Here is an 18,059-nt window from a genome sequence, read left to right as displayed (position 1 = left end):
CACTCTCAGTTTTTGATAATTTCCTTGTTTCCAAGAGAAAAATAACCAATAAACACACCCTCACAAAATAGGAAATTTATACCCCCTCTGAAGTCTTCTCCCTCTTCCCCTTAGTCAACTCTGCTGTTGCTGTGGTAGTGCTGACATTCCATTTTAAACATAGCTCATAGCATCTGTTGGTAGTTTTCCCCCTGTACTGTGGACTCAAACATTCTTTGTACATGAAACTTACCTTTGAAGTAGTTCTTGCAAGGACTAATTTACATTTCATGTATTAATCAGTGGTTTACATAAGTCTAACTAACCCCTTTCAATTTTGTTCATCTTCAATATGGTAATATTGCTCATAGACCAGCTAGAGAACTGCCTTCACTACTTTTTACTCCCTTACATTGGAGTTCAACATCATGAGCTAACCATTTACCCACCTCTAATTTCTATATATCTCTAAGCCTTCTATTATGTATTAAAAGCCTCTGACTTTCTGTTTACCATGGTGATAAAAGTTGAATTATACAGTGTCTATTTTTTGTGTCTGGCTGATTTCACTCAGCATTATGTCCTCAAGGCTTTTCCATCTTGTCATGTGCTTCAGGATTTCACTTGATGTACTGCTGCATAATATTCCATCATATGTACATACCACATTTTGTTAATTTGCACACCAATGTTCATTGCAGCATTATTCACAATTGCCAAAAGATGGAAACTAACCAAATGCTCATCAACAGACAACAGGATATAGACTTGCTTTAATTGGAACATTTCCACAGCCTTAGAACTGCAAACTTGTTACCTATTAAATTTTACTTTCAAAAAGCTTTTCTATTTCTTATATATTGCATTCCAGCCGTTGGTAAGCTATAACAGTATCCTTTTTGTCTCTTTTAATCGTTTTGCTTTTGAAATATAATTAATTGGATAGTAGTTTAAGTTTTCATGCACTTTTCTGATATTTGTTTGCATGGAATCTTTTTTCCCAGTTTTTCAACTTCAATCTATTTTTGTCCTCTGGTGTGAAATTAGTCTCCTGTAGACAGCATATAGACTGGCCCTGTTTTTTAGTCCATTCTACCAGTCTATTTCTTTTGATTAGGGAGATAATCCATTAAAATATAATGTTATCCTTGCATAGGCAGTGCTTTCTTCCATCCTGTCCTCTTTATGAATTTGTGTGCAATATCTAATCTTCTTTCATCTTTTTTACCTTTATTGATAGTCTTCGTTTTTCACTGTTCTCTAGAACTCTTTTTCTGCTGTTTTTCCAATCTTCCTGTAGTGCATCTTTTAGTATTTCTTGAAGAGCCAGTCCCTTACCCACAAATTCTCTCAGTGATTATTTATATGAAAATATTTTAATCTCCCCCTCATATTTGAAGGACAATGTTCCTGTATAAAGAAGTCTTGATTGTCAGTTTTTTTTTCTTTTATGATCTTAAATATATCCTACCACTCCCTCCTCACCTCAATGGTTTCTGCTGAGAAATCCACACATGGTCTTATTAAGTTATCCTTGTATGTGATGGATTGCTTTTTTTCTTTCTGATTTCAAAATTCTCTCTTTCTCCTTTGCATTTGCCAATCTGATTAGTAAGTGTCTTGTAGTATGTCTATTTGGATCTACTCTATTCAGGGTATGCTGCACTTCTTGGATCTGAAATTTTATGTCTTTCATAAGAGATGGGAAATTGTCAGTGATTATTTCATCCATTAGTGTTTTTCCCTCCATTACCCTTTTCTTCTCCTTCTGGGACACTGAAAACACATGTATACATGTGCTTCATTATTTTCATTAAATTCCCTGAGACCCTGCCGGTATTTCCCCATTCTTTTCCCTCTATTTTCTTTTGCATGTTGGATTTCGAGGTCCACCTCTTCAAATCTATTGTAGTTTTTCATTGTGCTTTTTTTTTTCATCTCTTCCATTGTGACTTTCATTCCCATAAGATCTATGATTTATTTTTACAAACTTTCAAGTTATTTTATATACCCAATGTCTTCTTTTTATTCCCTTCAACTCATGAATTTAATTTGTGATGAGATTTTCCATGTGTGTTCAAACACCCTCAAGTAGTTGTTTCAACTTCTGTACCCCATTTGAAATGTTAATTTGTCCTTTGACTGAGCCATATGTTCAATTCCCTAGTATGACTTGTAATTTTTTTGCTGGCATCTAAGCATTTGATTTCCTTTGCTAGTTTATTCTGAGGATTGTTTACAATCTCTATCCTAGGATGCTTTCCTGGATGGCTTTGTTCTCTGTCTGTCCTTTGACATTCAGTTCAACTTTTTATCTCCCTGTAGCACATAAGTTCTGGTTAATTGGTCAGAAATGTTCATTTCTTGCTCTACCAAGATAGAATCTTTTTCTTTTTTCTTTTAAGTCAGGTCTCCTCAGACATTATAGACCCCAATCAGATTTTCCCAGAGCAGATAGGCCCACATCTCAGGAAGGAAGAGTAGCCAGCATCAGTTTTCCCTGAGGGTGAGACCAGCAGGGTGACAGACATTCATATCAACCTCTGGACTCTGGGCTTTTCCTGTCCTGACCAGCAAGTGGTCCTTGTCTGCCAGAGCCCAGTGACATGGGGCCCTTAGTGTCAGCAGACTCTCCCTCTCAGGTACAGGACTGAGACCGTGGTGACATTGTAGGATCACTTTCATTGCTTGAGATTTCCAGTTCTTGGTGTCTGAATTCCTTAAAGGAGGATTTCCACTTGAGCTGGGCCCCACTGCTTTCTTGGGGAGAAAAACCTTAGGGAAATTAACTGCTTTCACCTGAGTAGTTACTTTGTCTCTCATACCAGCTTAATTCTAACCTTGCCTAGGTCAGTTCCAGAAGGTGAGAGTGCTTCCAGCGCTATCTAATGAGCTGTTACAGAGTAGAAAAAAAGCATAAAAAAGAAGTCTTTTCAAAGCTTTGCCTATATTCCTCGATTTTATCAATCAGGAGCATATGTACATATGTTAGTAAATAGCTTTAAGTATCTGAAGGAAATATGTGCCCTTTATTTGGGGTCCAGCTCTGTGTCAATATTTGTGCTGCTTGAGTTTTTATTTTTTCTATCAGATCCACCCTCTCACAGCTGGGGCAATAACTCCGAGCATCTATAGTGCTTATTATGGCTATTTATGTACTGGGTACCTGTTTTCAGTAGTAAGAATTGTTAATTATATATTGGAGTTTGGTTGAGCTTACCCCTGGCTACTAGTTGAGTCTGTTTCCTTTCCCACTAAGGAATCATCCTGATGTCCCCATGAGGGTAGGTCACTGGCCTCCACAGCTTTGAGAGACTTACAGTTCTGTGGGGACTCATTGTCATTTCACCTGGTCCAGACTGGTGTATGTTGTGTGTCTGGTCAGTGTTGACCCCCCACACCATTGTTCTTTTCCCTTCCTGGCTATAAACTGGATGACCTGGTGGATGAACTACATTCCACCCCTCACTAAGCCACCAACTTGCCCTGCCTCCATGACATAGCCCTTGAGGGATGAGTGGTGACAACATTCCCAACATAGCAGTTGCTACCTATCATTCTAGCCACTCATCCAGGGGATGGCTGATGCTTCTCTAAAATAACCTCTGGCTGTGAAGGAGAGTCAAGTCAGCATAATTGGGCATGATTGTCTGTGAGAGTTTCAAGAGACCTAGGCCTGAATCATACAACCAAACTTGGGAAAAGAAAAAAATAACAGCCTTTAAAGGGAAAAAATATCATACCCCCATCCATATAACTCCATTGTGAAATTTATGAGAAAATCTCAGGTGTGTGTAACCTCAATTATGAAGACACCCACACAAATCTCATGGCTTTTAACACAAGGTCCATCATTGCTGGAGAAAACATCCTACAATTCAGATGTTGACACCAGATTCTGATATTCAACCTGTAAGATGGAGGTGTGATTTGCCTGTGGGAAGCCCCACATGTATACAGGAAATGCTTACAGTGCCCTCAGCCTCTGTTTAAGAATCTTAAGAAATAATACTGACTGTATCCCCAGGGAAGGTCTTCTGTAAACCTAGAACATGGGATTATGTAATTTTAGGTCAAAGAAGCCATTATTCTACAGAGGGAGATGTCTGAGCATGTGAAAATAAACTTAGATATCAAATGAATCCTTCACCCCAATCCCACAAAACCAATATGCCTAACATGTTCTTTTATCCTCTGTCATAAACACATTCCTGGCAGAGATCACCCTCATTCATCACCCTGAAATTCCATCTAGCCTCACATGGAGAGTGTTGAGTCAGCACATATGGTGCATAGCAGGCACGTATGGAACGTCTTATCTACCCTCATGTTATACACACAGCATTGCCTCTGATCAAGGAACCACTTCACAGCAAATGAAGTGTGGGAACGGGCAAATGCTCGTGGAATTTTCTCCTCTAACCATGTTCCCATTCATATAGAGGCAGCCGCATTTGTAGAATGTGAATCTGCAGATCTTGATTCACTCACAACTTACCCTTTGAAAACCTAATGATCACTGGACTCTTTTCTCTTTTCTGGAAGTTTACTTCCACTAGAATAGACAACAACTGGTCATTCAGCACAAGTAATTGAGATGAGTCTATAAAAGACAATCAATTTAGATGAGAGCAAATAGAAGGGTTTCATATGCCTCATTTGCAAACATGTGCTATAAAAGATTCAGGAACATGGCAAGTAGTATTTGGAAAACACGGTGTGAAATATGAGGACACGAAGAGGTTCTTTCTGGCTCCTATGGTGAGTGATAAAACTAATACCTTAATGAAACTATATTACTGCACTGAAACCTTCCTAAAATATCATACATGAAGTAACAACTGAGGAATTACATCACCAAAGTGGATAAGGTGGCAGCAGATGCCCTTCTCTCCACTGATACTTTAAATATCAACCAGAATCCATAATAGCTGCCATGGTCATGGAATATATATTGCAGTCAACATATCTGGAATAAAATACACAACCAAATGTATATAATCCCTCAGAGCAGGGTCACAGTGACTATATTCCCAGGGATATTCTTGATCGTTGCACCCAACTGACTTCTAATTCTACACATTTCTTGACTGAAGGTTAAGGAAACAGGGATTGTAGTCGTTACACCATATAAAGGGTGATGTGTTCTCCCAGGATGCAGCCAATATCCTCCTCACATTTTACCTCTGAGACAAGCACTTCTCCTCATGTCCTTTCTTTTTACCAACAGAGTTACCTCCCAAATGCAAATCACCACGTGGCCAACAGATGCAACCACAGCACACATTTATTTAAATTAAGGTTCCTCTTCAGTCTGCAAAATATTTCCTGGGCATCATGGACCTCATTCACAAGAACATGGAAGACTTGTGGCTCTTCTTCTTTCTCGTGGCAACTCCAAGATGTAAGTGCCTCAAGGATTCAGACATGAAGGTAATAGCAGGATGGATCTGAGCACATGACTCACTTCGGTTCTTCTTGTTTGTTCCCAGGTGTCCTGTCCCAAGTGCAGCTGCGGGAGTCGGGACCTGGACTGGTGAAGCCATCGCAGACCCTGTCCCTCACCTGCACAGTTTCTGGATTCTCTTTAACTGACTACGCTGTGAGCTGGACCCGCCAGGCTCCAGGAAAGGGACTGGAATGGGTTGGTGTTATAAGTAGTAGTGGAAGCACATACTATAACCCAGCACTTCAGTCCCGACTCAGCATCACCAAGGACACCTCCAAGAGTGAATTTTATTTAAAGATGAGCGGCATGAGAACCGAGGACACAGGCACCTATTACTGTACAAAAGACACAGTGAGAGGAAGTCAGGGTGAGCCCAGACACAAACCTCCCCCGCAGTTACAGTTGGGGATGGCTACAGGACATGCTCCTGACCACCAGAGAGTAAGCTGCACCTGTTTTTGAGTCAATGCTCTTTTTAGTAAGTATTTCTACCCACTGTTTTTTGCCAGATGTTTCTGACCATGCTGCTTTCATGTGGTTTCCTATTTCAGAACCCCTTTTCAGCAGATTAAGGCTGTTATTACATAGTGAGGAAAGGGGAGGTGGTTCTGCACATACTTTCCTTTGTGGAAGCTTTCTCATTCCACTTTCTATGGGAAAGAGAGAGTAAAGCCTTAATACACAAACAAAGGAAGATATATTGGCAGTTTTGAACAAAAAAGCTATTTTGCATAAAGAGTTACTAATTTTTAAAGGAAGTGAAAGGAAATTATATCCTGGAGATAAAAAGAATAATAACTGTAATTTAATAAAAGTGCTTGACAATTGAAATGCCAGGTTTAACATAATTATTAGAATTATTAATTAGAGAATGCTTTTTTAAAAACATGTCAGGAGCATTTTTAATTATTTTAAGGCAAAAATTTAGGAAACCTGGATAGCAAGAAAGTTTATGATAAATACACAAAATGGTCAAACTGAATCAAAAAGGAATCTTTAATTTGCATACACATGTAACAAATGAAGAGATTGAACCAGTAATCATAAATACCCATGAATAAAAGTCATGGTGAAAATACCATCACTACTGGATTTTACTTATTGAAGGTGGACTGAACCACAGTCCCTCCAAATTTGGAACAATGTTTCACTAAAATAGAAGAGAAGGAACAATGTTTTACTCATTGTATAAGGCCCATTTCTCAGAATTGAAAGGAAGTAAAAGTCATAAGAAGAAAATAAAATAACACTCTAATACCTCTTCTGAATATGGGGCCAAAATCTTACACCAAATACAAGATACAAAGGTAGAGTAACATAGAGAAATAATTAGGTGGCATAAAAAAATTGGCATTTATCCTAGACATGCAAGTTTGATTTGTATGCATCAATTTAAACACTAAAATATTGAAATCAATAAGATAATAAGTTTGTAGATAACTTGGTAAACAGAGTTTCTGGATTTTAGTAAAAGATATATTGCATTGCAGTTCACTTTTTCTTTTCTTTTTCCATGGGCAGGCACCAAGAATCGAACCCAAGTCTCCAGCAATCAAATCCAGGTCTCCGGCATGTAGTTCACTTTTATTTTGAAAATATATGCAAAAGGAATTCTGGGCCAAGATGGTGGCTTAACAATGTGTGCATTTTAGTTTGTCCCCCAGAACAACTACTAAATAACCAGAAACAGTAGAGAACAGTTCCTGGGGCCACGTTAGTGACTGGATACACAGCATACCCCAGTCTAGACAAACTGTACTGGCTGTGAGCCCCTCCGAACCTTGAGTTCCCCAAGCCACAGCAGCTGGCACCCCTTCCCAAAGCCAGATTCTGAGCAGGGAAAGGAAAGAGACTTTACTTGCAGCAAGGGCTGAGCCAAAACAAACACCATTTCTGGAATTAATTAACAAGTTCTGACTACTAAAAATAGGTCCCCAGCTCAGGTGAACCTGGTCAAAGTGGAGTTCACTCATTTTTGCCCTGGTGCCAAGGGGTCAGGGCTGATGGAAAAAGAAACTAAAGAAGAAGGAAACAGAGGTTTCTGTGGCTGTGTTTCTAAAAGTGCTTGATTGCCTTTGGATACAGTGGCAGGGCTTCCCAGGCTTCAACTGCCCCAGGCATAGGCAAAAACAAGCTTGTATGAGGGCTTGTCTGGAGCCTGTGCCTTCCCCAGGAGAGGGGTGAAGCACACCTCAGGTGGAATCCCTCCCTCAATGAACTTAGAAACTAGGGCTTGGTAATTTGAAGCCATTACAATGAGCCTACAACCTCTACTCTGTCTCCACCATGCTCCCAGCAGAGAGACTCTGCCACAGTTAAAGATACCACATGATCTTATGCTGGTGGGACCTGAACGCAGACAAGTACCACATACTGGGCAGAGTAAGAAAAGCAGAGAGCAGAGACTTCACAGAAATGTCTTTCAACCTGCTAGGTATCACCCTCAGGGAAAACTGATGCAGGTGACCCCTTCCTCCTGATAGGAGGTCAGTTTGGTTTGGAAAAATCCGGCTGGGGTCTATAATACCTAAGAAGACACTGCTAAGTGTGGGGTAAAAGGCACCACACAAGCAGAGAAAGAAACAAGAAAACGAGAACTGAAAAATTCTCCTCTGTTAAACAAAACTTAAGCTAGACATCCAGATAAAACTGTACTGTATGTCAAAAAACAGATACACAACAAATTCATCCAGCAAGAAAACCCTAGGTAAAAGAAGTGCAAGCAATCTTCATAATAAACTAATTAAGGTAATTAAATGCCTGGATGCCAGCAAAAAATAACAAATCACACTAGGAAAACTGAACATATGGCCCAGTCAAAGAAACAAACCAACAATTCAAATGAGATATATGAGCTGAAACAATTAATTCAGAATATATGAACAGACATGGAAAACCTCATCAAAAACCTAATCAATGAATTGAGGGAGGATATAAAGAAGGCAAGGAATGAGCAAAAAGAAGAAATCAAAAGTCTGAAATAAACAAATCACAGAACTTATGTGAATGAAAGTCATGATAGAAGAGATGAAAAAAAATGGAAAGCTGCAATGGTAGATTTCGAGAGACAGAACATAGGATTAGTGAACTGGAAGACGGAACATCTGAAATCTGGCAAGAAAAAGAAAATATAGGGAAAAAATGGAAAAATGTGAGCAAAGACACAGGGAACTGAAAGAAAATATGGAGTGCACAAATATATATGTTGTTGATGTCCTAGAAGGAGAAGAGAAAGGAAAAGGCAGAGGAAAAACTAATGGAGGAAATTATCACTGAAAATTTCCCAAGTCTTATGAAAGACTTAAAATTACAGATCCAAGAAGTGCAGTGTGCCCCAAAGAAAATAGATCCAAATAGACATACTCCAAGATATTTGCTTATCAGAATGTCAGAGGTCAAAGAGAGAGAGAGAATGTTGAAAGGAGCAAGAGAAAAGCAATCCATCATGTACAAGGAAAGCCCAGTAAGACTATGTGTAGATCTCTCAGCAGAAACCATGAAGGCAAGAAGGCAGTGGAATGGTATATTTGAAATATTAAAAGAGAAAAACTCCCAACCAAGAATTCTATATCCAGCAAAATTGCCCTTCAAAAATGAGGGAGAAATTAAAACATTTTCAGGCAAAAAAATCAGAGAGAATTTGTGACCAAGAGACCAGCTCTACAAGAAATACTAAAGGGAGTACCAGAGACAGATATGAAAAGACAGAAGAGAGAGGTGTGGAGAAGAGTATAGAAAGGAAGACTATGAGGAAAGGTAAAAAGAAGGAAAATTAGATATGACATATAAAATCCAGAAGGCAAATAGTAGAAGAAAGTACTACACATGCAGTAATAACACTAAATGTTAATGGATTAAACTCCCCAATCAAAAGACATAGACTGGCAGAATGGATTAAAAAAAGGACCCATCTATATGCTGTCTCTACTCAAAGGACATGAGGACAAGGTCACAAATGGACATTTGCACACTAATGTTTATAGCAGTATTATTTACAATTACCAAGAAACGGAAATGACCAAATTGTCCACCAACAGACAGGAGGCTAAACAAACTGTGGCATATGCATACGATGGAATATTATGCAGCTGTAAGACAGAATAAAGTTATGAAGTATGTAACAACATGGATGGACCTTAAGGACATTATGCTGAGTGTGATTAGCCAAAAAAAAGGACAAATATTGTATGGTCTCACTGATATGAACTGGCATTAGTGAATAAACTTGGAATATTTCATTGGTAACAGAGATCATCAGGAGATACAAATAGGGTAAGATATTGGGTAATGGGAGATGAAGGGATACAGATTGTGCAACAGGACTGAATATAAAAACTCAGAAATAGACAGCACAATACTACCTAACTGTAATACAATTATGTTATAACTCTGAATGAAACTGAGTGTGAGAATGATAGAGGGAGGAGGGCTGGGGGCATAAATGTAATCACAAAGATAGATAAAAAAACTGAGATGGTATAATACAGGAATGCATACAGTGTATAATGATAGTGACTAAAAGTACAAATTTAGAAAATGTTTTTGCATAAGGAAGAACAAATGAATGTCAATACTGCAGGGTGCTGAAATGGATGGTAATTAATATTTAAAAATTTCCACCTATGTGTGAGAATAAGTAAAAAAGTGTTTATTTGGTAGAAAATTTATATTTTGAATAGTGCACCTCCTAATATAACATGTAGATAGTTGGTTGAAAAATATAAGTACATGGGTCCTTGGGTAGGACATGAGATTTTGTTGGTTTGTCCAGAGTGATGCCCTGATGAATCCCAGAGTGATTAGAACAGTGAGAAGGAAAGTATTTGCAAAGTCCATTTTGGGGAATGGTGAGAATGGGAGAAAATTCAACCTCCCCAAGTTGATTCTTGATATTCTCACAAGCAGTGTGGACAACAAAAGCTATAGGCTGAGCCCCCAGTCTTGTTCATATGAAACTTAACCCCACAAAGGGTAGGTCAAGCCTACTTAAAATTAGGACTAAGAATCATCCACCAAGAGAACCTCTTTTGTTGCTCAGATATGGCCTCTCTCTCCAGCCAACAAAACAAGCAAACTCACCACCTTCTTCCTGTCTATGTGGAACATGGCTCCCATGGGGGTGGACCTTCTTGGCAACATGGGACAGAAATCCCAGAATGAGCTAGACTCAGCATCAAGGGATTGAGAAAAACTCTAGAATGAGCTGAGACCCAGCATCAAGGGATTGAGAAAACCTTCCTGACCAAAAGGGGGAAGAGTGAAACGAGGTAAAGTGTCAATGGCTGAGAGATTCCAGAATTGAGAGGTTATCCTGGAGGTTATTCTTATGCAATAAGTAGATATCACCTTGTTATCCAAGATGTAATGGAGAGGCTGGAGAGAACTGCCTGAAAATGTAGAGCTATGTTCCAGTAACCATGTTTCTTGATGATGATTGTATAATGATATAGCTTTCACAATGTGACTGTGTGATGGGGAAAACCTTGTGTCTGATGCTCCTTTTATCTACCTTGTCAACAGATGAGTAGAACATATGGAATAAAAATAAATAATGGGGGATAAATGTTAAAATAAATTTAGTTTAATATGCTAGTGATCAATGAAAGGGAGGGGTAAGGGGTATGGTATGTAATTCTTTTTTCTGTTTTCATTTTATTTTTCTGTTGACTATATTTCTTTCTCTGAATTGATGCAAATGTTCGAAGAAATTATCATGATGATGACTATGCAGCTATGTGATGATGTTGTGAATTACTGATTATATATGTAGAATGGAATGTGCATATACTAAGAATATTTGTGTTTCTTTACTGTAAATTTTTTTGAATTAATAAACAATTAGAAAATATATGCAAAAGGTTGTGTGTGAGGTGGATTTGCTGTAATTGTTAAGGGGCCAAAGTAAGACTGAATTCACTGACTGTAGAAGACATCCTATTCCATTCTAATTTCCTATATGTTTGTTATTTTACTTATACCACACTTCCATTTATTTTTATTACAGAGGTTTTGAATTACATATTTAAAATGGGAAATGTAAACTCTCTAAATTACTTGTTATTTTTCAAGACATGTTTCAAAAACATATTTTTCAACATTTTTCCACAAGAAGAGTCCATTCGGGTTTCTTGTGCTTCTAAATAAATTTGAAGATGAGGTGTCCTATCTCCTCATTAAAATACAGAATGGTTTGATGAAGATTGCATTTAATGTGAATATTGCTTTTGTTAGAACTCATAAAATAGTAAATCTCTCAAATAATGTATACTATTTGTCCATGTCTTTTTCAAAATACATCAGCAAATTTTGGAGTTTTAAATTAACAAAGTTTACCTCCTTTGCTATATTTCTTAGTGTTTTGTTTTGGTTTTTCCTTTAGATGTTATTAGAGATAGAACATTTTTCTTCAGATATTTCTTAGACTGTTGCTTGCTCAATTTAGAAATACAAATGATTTTTTTGCATTGAACCTGAATCCTGCTGTTTGTGGATTTTTATATTAGTACTACTAATTTATAGGCTGATTCATTAAGATTATCTATATCTAGTACCATTTTCTAAGTTAATAGAGTTTATTATTTCCTTCCTAATTTAGATTCCCTTATTTATTTTTAGTTTAATTGATCTGGCTAGAAAGGCCAATGCAATGCAGTGGTGACAGCAGATGTCTTTTTCTTATTCTTTAATGTAAGAAGAGAGCATTAAATATTTTAGCAGCAAATACTATGTTAAATGATTTTTCATAAATTTCTTTCACATAAATACACTCTTACAATTCTGGATTTTAAATATACTTTTACTCTTTCTAGGTTTTAGGGTGATTTTGCCAAAAAATCTGTAAGACCTTGTCAAATTTGAGCTATCAATTCAGAAATGCTATTAATTCAGTGTTAAGCACTCAGTAGCTTTTAGTATATTTTTATGATAGGAACATACTTGAATTCATGGACTACATTGTACTTTCCAAGTTTTATAAATATCCTACTGATGTGATTTGGTTATATTTTATTGAAGATTCTTGCATCTACGTTCATAAGAGAAATTAATGTTTAATTTATTTTCTCACATTGTCTTTTTCTGACTTTGGTATCAGGGAAATTCTGGCCTCATAGAATGTTAGGGAGTTCCATTTTCTTCTACTTTTGTAAGTTTTAGACGTATTGTTTGACATAATTCACCAGTAGAGTCAACTCATCCTGTTCTTTGTTGGGAGGGTTGTGTTTAATCAAACTCTTTGTTGTTAAAGTTACATTCAAATACCTTCTTACATATGAGATCAGGTCTGCTAATGGCATGCTTTTAGGAATTTGTCTATTTCATCAATTGTTCTAATTTTTTTCTCATGCAATTTTTAGCATTCCCTTATAAATATTTTTTATTTCAGTAAGTTTGACAGGAGTGTCCCACTTTCCTTTGTCATTAAAATTATTCTAATCTATTTTTCCCATTTTCTTAGGCAGTCTAGATAAAAGTTTGCCCTTTGTGTTGATCTTTTCAAACGTAGAAATCTTAAGTTTCAATGTTTTGCTGTCTTTATTGTTCTCTATTTCTCATTCATTTATCTCTTTTCTGGACTCTATTATATCTCTATTTATTATTACATTTTGTTGTTTTTGGTTGTAGTTGTAGCCACTTAGCGTGTTAACATAAGATACTGATTTAAATGATTTCTCTTTTTCTTTTTTTCATGTAGTCATTTCACACACCCAATGCCATGGGCTGCACCTTAGCAGATCACCTAGAGAGATTGAGCCACATACTCAGAAACTTCATCCCAAATACCCTCGTGTCTTAATCCCTAATATACTGACATACATCATTTGCCACCAGAAAACGTTGGAAGTAAATGGGTTTAACATTCTTGTAAATAAGACTGATGGTTTCCAGAACGTATTTTCAAGGGTGAGATAAATCCTCGATATAAGAAATGGGTGTTATGGTTTCAGTGGTTGTGTACTGGGTGATTTTCATGTGGAGGTTGACTTTTATATAAAGATGAAAGGGAGGGAATGGACATCCCTCTTTCAGTGCTTCCATGGGAACAGGATGTTGGCTGGGTCCTCAGTGAACACAGCCCACTCCCTGGGGATTCTCTTTTCCCTAGCCCACACCTCTTGACTTAGAAGAGCTGTTCAAAAACACAGATGTAAAAGAGGGTAAAATATTACTTGGGAACAGGATCAGTGTTTCTTTACTTTCAGAGAAACAAAAGGAACAAAGACATACTTACACATATAATCCCAAGGAAAGTTAGTTCTGAAAATTTCTGCCTTTTCAATAGATTCAAGGAGGGATTGAAGTTGGGAGATACCATCTCATCCATTTAGCTGTTGTTATTCCCCAATGACAACTTTATGTATGTAACTAGAGTAGGTTGAAAGAAATGTAATTGTCTAAGCAGAATTCTAATTGTGAACACCATAACGCATCCGTTTTAATTAGCTTTCACTGACAGTGGGACAGATTTCGAGTTCTTCTCACAGAAGAAAATTTACTGGCTCTATGGAAATTCTTCTGGTGTTCTCTGCAGGCTTTAAGGTGCCTCCCTCACTTTACAGTCTGATAAATTTCCATCGTTTCTATGTGGGACATGAAGATAGTGTGGAGAAAGAGGGGAACTTTTTCTACCCAAATATATTTGTCCATGGAGAGAAAACAAGAAAATTATAATCAATTCTACTCTCTCTACATTAACATTTACTAATAATATAGCAACTCTATTCCACAACAGAACAAATATTTAAGGATCAGTGCAACTAGGATAAGTATAGCAATTACAATTGTTTGCAACCTGCATACTTGCTTCTATAATTCATCAAGACAAATCAAGTAAAATCATGTGTCCCATCAAAAATTGGTGTATCCTGCCAACTACACCTCTGATTCCTCCAGATTCAGGGACAGGATGTAAAAAGGGCTCAGCTGCTGCTTTCTAAAAATATTATTTTTATGTGCACCAGATAGATAATTAGAGGGCTGTGCTCACAAGACTGAGTATGGAAGCAATACTGAGGAAGACCAATCTTGGTAGAAACAGGACTTCATTCATGGATAACTAACTTGAGACACCCTGATGGTATTTCTGAACTGAAGAAAGAATATATATTAGAAGAGGAAGAGAAATCAGCCAGAACAGAATAGAGCCTAAAGTGCCCATGCTTGGATTCAGATATGGAATTCAATTAAGATTTACAGTTTAAAGACTTCAGAATAGACTCCCTATTAGTACTAACCTGAATAACAAAGATTGCGCTCATCGGGGAATCCCACTGAGTTAGATAGATTAGAAATGTCACACCGGGCCGTCTTGAGCTTCTTAGAACTCAGATACTGGTGACCATTAGCAAAGGTATTTCTTCATGAATAAAGGACACTCTGCCATGTGAGAACATGAAAATATTTTCTTATATTAAAGTGACACTTTCCTATTACAGAGCCTTCAGTGGAATCATGTAATTATAAAATAACAGGGATTCCTTAGGGAAACTGTTCAAGGGTGAGGAAGTCCCTGACTATGAGAGAAAGCCAGTGATCACCCTTCCTTTGCAACTGCCCATGATGTCTGTGAGTCTGAGCACCACTGTGTTTGTCTAGGTTTTCATAGCTTTCACTCCATTCTTTCTTCTTTACAGATATGCATGGCTCTATTTTCTAATGCTCTTTGCATTTTCCCTGAAGTTTGTTGAGGTGTCCCCTCACAGATTCTTGATGAAAAAAATAGGTACAGTTTTGGAGATAATTTTATTTAAGTTATGGAAAATTTGTAATTTAATTACTAGATTCTAAGGTCTAATATAGAATATCAGTGTGCAATTGAAATCATTATTGTCTACACAACATAAATATTCTTCTCTGCCTTTCTTACAATGTCACAAAATAACTAAAATATCTGCCCATCATAAGAGATCATTATACCTAAGTCGTAAGTTAAAAATGGTTAATAGATAAAACTTCATTCTTCCACTCACTCTCTATATTTTGCAGAAAATTCAAGAAAAAGCCATAGGATGACCCCCATGTCTCCTTAATATGAAGCCCACCATCAACTTATAGTATTACATCCTCACATTAGTTTCATCTCTGGTAACTTACAAAGGCATATCATTTAATTTCAATTGGGTCTTTTTACCAATGATTAATAACCTACCCATTGTTAACAACTATTTTAAGCCCTGTTGTTGGTAGTGGTGTTGCTTTCAGAGAAGAGCAGAATCTAGTAATTCATGTTCACTCACAGACTGTTAGGCAGCCTCATTGTATATCTTGCTCATGAGCAAGGACTTATATTTCTCTCCCTCCAAATCCATCAGCCTTTTTGTTAATCTTTTTATTAAAAAATAATGGTATGGATTTGTGAAAGTATAAAAATTTCTAATCATCATAAATAATTGTTCCTGATATGAAATGGGTCAGTCACCATTAAAAATAGTTTGACCATTGTTAAAGTGTAAAATTTTGAAATTGATTCTCAGTACTGCAACCTAAGTGTGGGCAATGTTGTTCAGAAATATTCAACACTGTACGTTAAATCTACCCATTTCCCTGAACTTATATCCTGTGGTTTACAAATCTGTTTCAAACAGACCTCCTTCATGCCTCCTTATGTCTTTCTTTGCTCTAACACAATCAATACAACCCAGTCTTGCTTTGGTCCTTAGAAATAATTGTAGCAAAACCACCTAATCCATGAACTTTTGTATATTAATTTTACAATAAAATTGAGCTAGAATACAATCTATCTTTTATTAAAATCCAGGAAATCTTTCTGTTTACCAGTTTTTTTACCAATAGAAAACTCTAGTCAAGAAAAGAAATTATGAGCTAATGTAAAAAATGTAATTAACTGACAAGTGTGCTTTGTTAAAACACAGTTTTTATTTAGCACCACCCTTTCTTTTGTCCTCTCCTTGACAATAAATCTCCTAAATGGGACATATGCATAGGCCATAGTCCTGGTCCTGGGTTCACACTCATGAGTATCAGACAATGGGTAGTGTTGTGGGAAACCAATGATTATGTGCCATATACCTCCAGAATGTCTGAATTTCCTATGGTTGCTGTGACAAGTAATCACAAACATTAAAATAAAAATTCCATTTGTTGGTTCTCATAGTTCTGATATTAATAAATCTTACATCAAATTTACTTGAACAAAATAAACATATCAATATGGATTTATTTAATCCAGAGGCTCTGGGAGAGGACCTTTTCTTTTCCTTTATCAGTTTCTGAAAATGCATTCCTGTAATTCTGTGGGTTCTGACACATTTAGTCATCTTCAAAACAAGCAGTAAAATATCTTGCCTCAATAGTCATATTATTTTATAATTCTCCTGTAATCCGATATCCTTTTCACCCATTTAATTTATAATGATACTTGTGCTGACCTATAGAGCCTGCCTCAAAAGCCAGGATAATCTCCTCTCAAGAACCTCAGCTTAATCACATCTACAAAATCATTCATGCTATATCAGTTAACATTCATCAGTTCCCTGTGCAAGGACCTCATTTCATTTTGGGCTTATATTTGAACCTATTACATTGCCCTTGAAGTCCAGTTTGCAGCTGCCCCAAGGTGCCCAGATCCCATGCTCTTTTCTGTTAAACAGAGAGACTGTACATGCATGTGTGTTTGTTTGTGTGTCTTTGATATTTAAATCTTTTGTCATAAGCTCATACATGATTCAGCTGGACCTTTTAGGATATGTGCTTTCTCTTATTTATTTTTATTACATGGTTGTGTATACATAGGAACTCAGGGAAACAGGACCTCTTGGAGTGTAAGGAATCTCTTCATCTGGGTACAAACAGAGGGCAGGTAGATGCCCTGTGGTCCTACAAAGACCAATATTCCTGCTGAGTTTTCCCATGGCCTAGAAACATGACCCCTCCACATGAATATGAGAACACTTACCTACAAGGTAATCATAGCACCAGAATGCAAAGACTGAGGCTTCCCTTCCCTGGGGATAGGGGTGCACTATGAGAAAAAATCACACCATGGCCCTGGAAAATGTGAGTCTCTTCTTTACATGAGGTCTGCAAATGTCTCTTAGTGTCAGAGGAGCTACTGCAAAAGGAACAGATGATGAGGATTCAATTCACTCACCATAGTTGAACTTGTCCACAGCTCTCCTGTCTTAGGTACAGTAGTAGGCACTTAACCCATATCTGGGAATGTCCTCAAAGAGACTTGTGATCACCTGAAATATCTGCGTTAGATGGTGGGTGTTACTGTCTGTGTCTGGGTATGCATTAGTTTGTGGGATAGTGTTTGCAGAAATGAACTTGTATTAGTTTATGTGCATTAATGTATATGTTTCTATATATGCATTTGTTATTGAAAGCATGAATTTGCTAGTCTTTCATTTCATTTGTAATAGTATTATTTTAAAAAGCAACAGAGCCTTATGTTTCTTCATAATTTTTCTGAAGAATCCAACAAACTCAAATGCTAGAAAATAAACCTGAAAACTCTGCATTCTAAATTGATGCCATTTAAACCCATAACTTTTCCTTTTTCAATGATACATAATTCATCTTGAGTGCAAAATGTCATTGTGAACAAAACTTAGCTATGTGGACTTCTGCAGACACCGCACAGGACAACCTTCTGTGCCCATCAGTCTTT

This window comes from Tamandua tetradactyla, chromosome 3, assembly GCF_023851605.1.
Source record: "Tamandua tetradactyla isolate mTamTet1 chromosome 3, mTamTet1.pri, whole genome shotgun sequence".
Lineage (NCBI taxonomy): Eukaryota > Metazoa > Chordata > Mammalia > Pilosa > Myrmecophagidae > Tamandua > Tamandua tetradactyla.
This window is presented reverse-complemented; position numbering follows the sequence as displayed.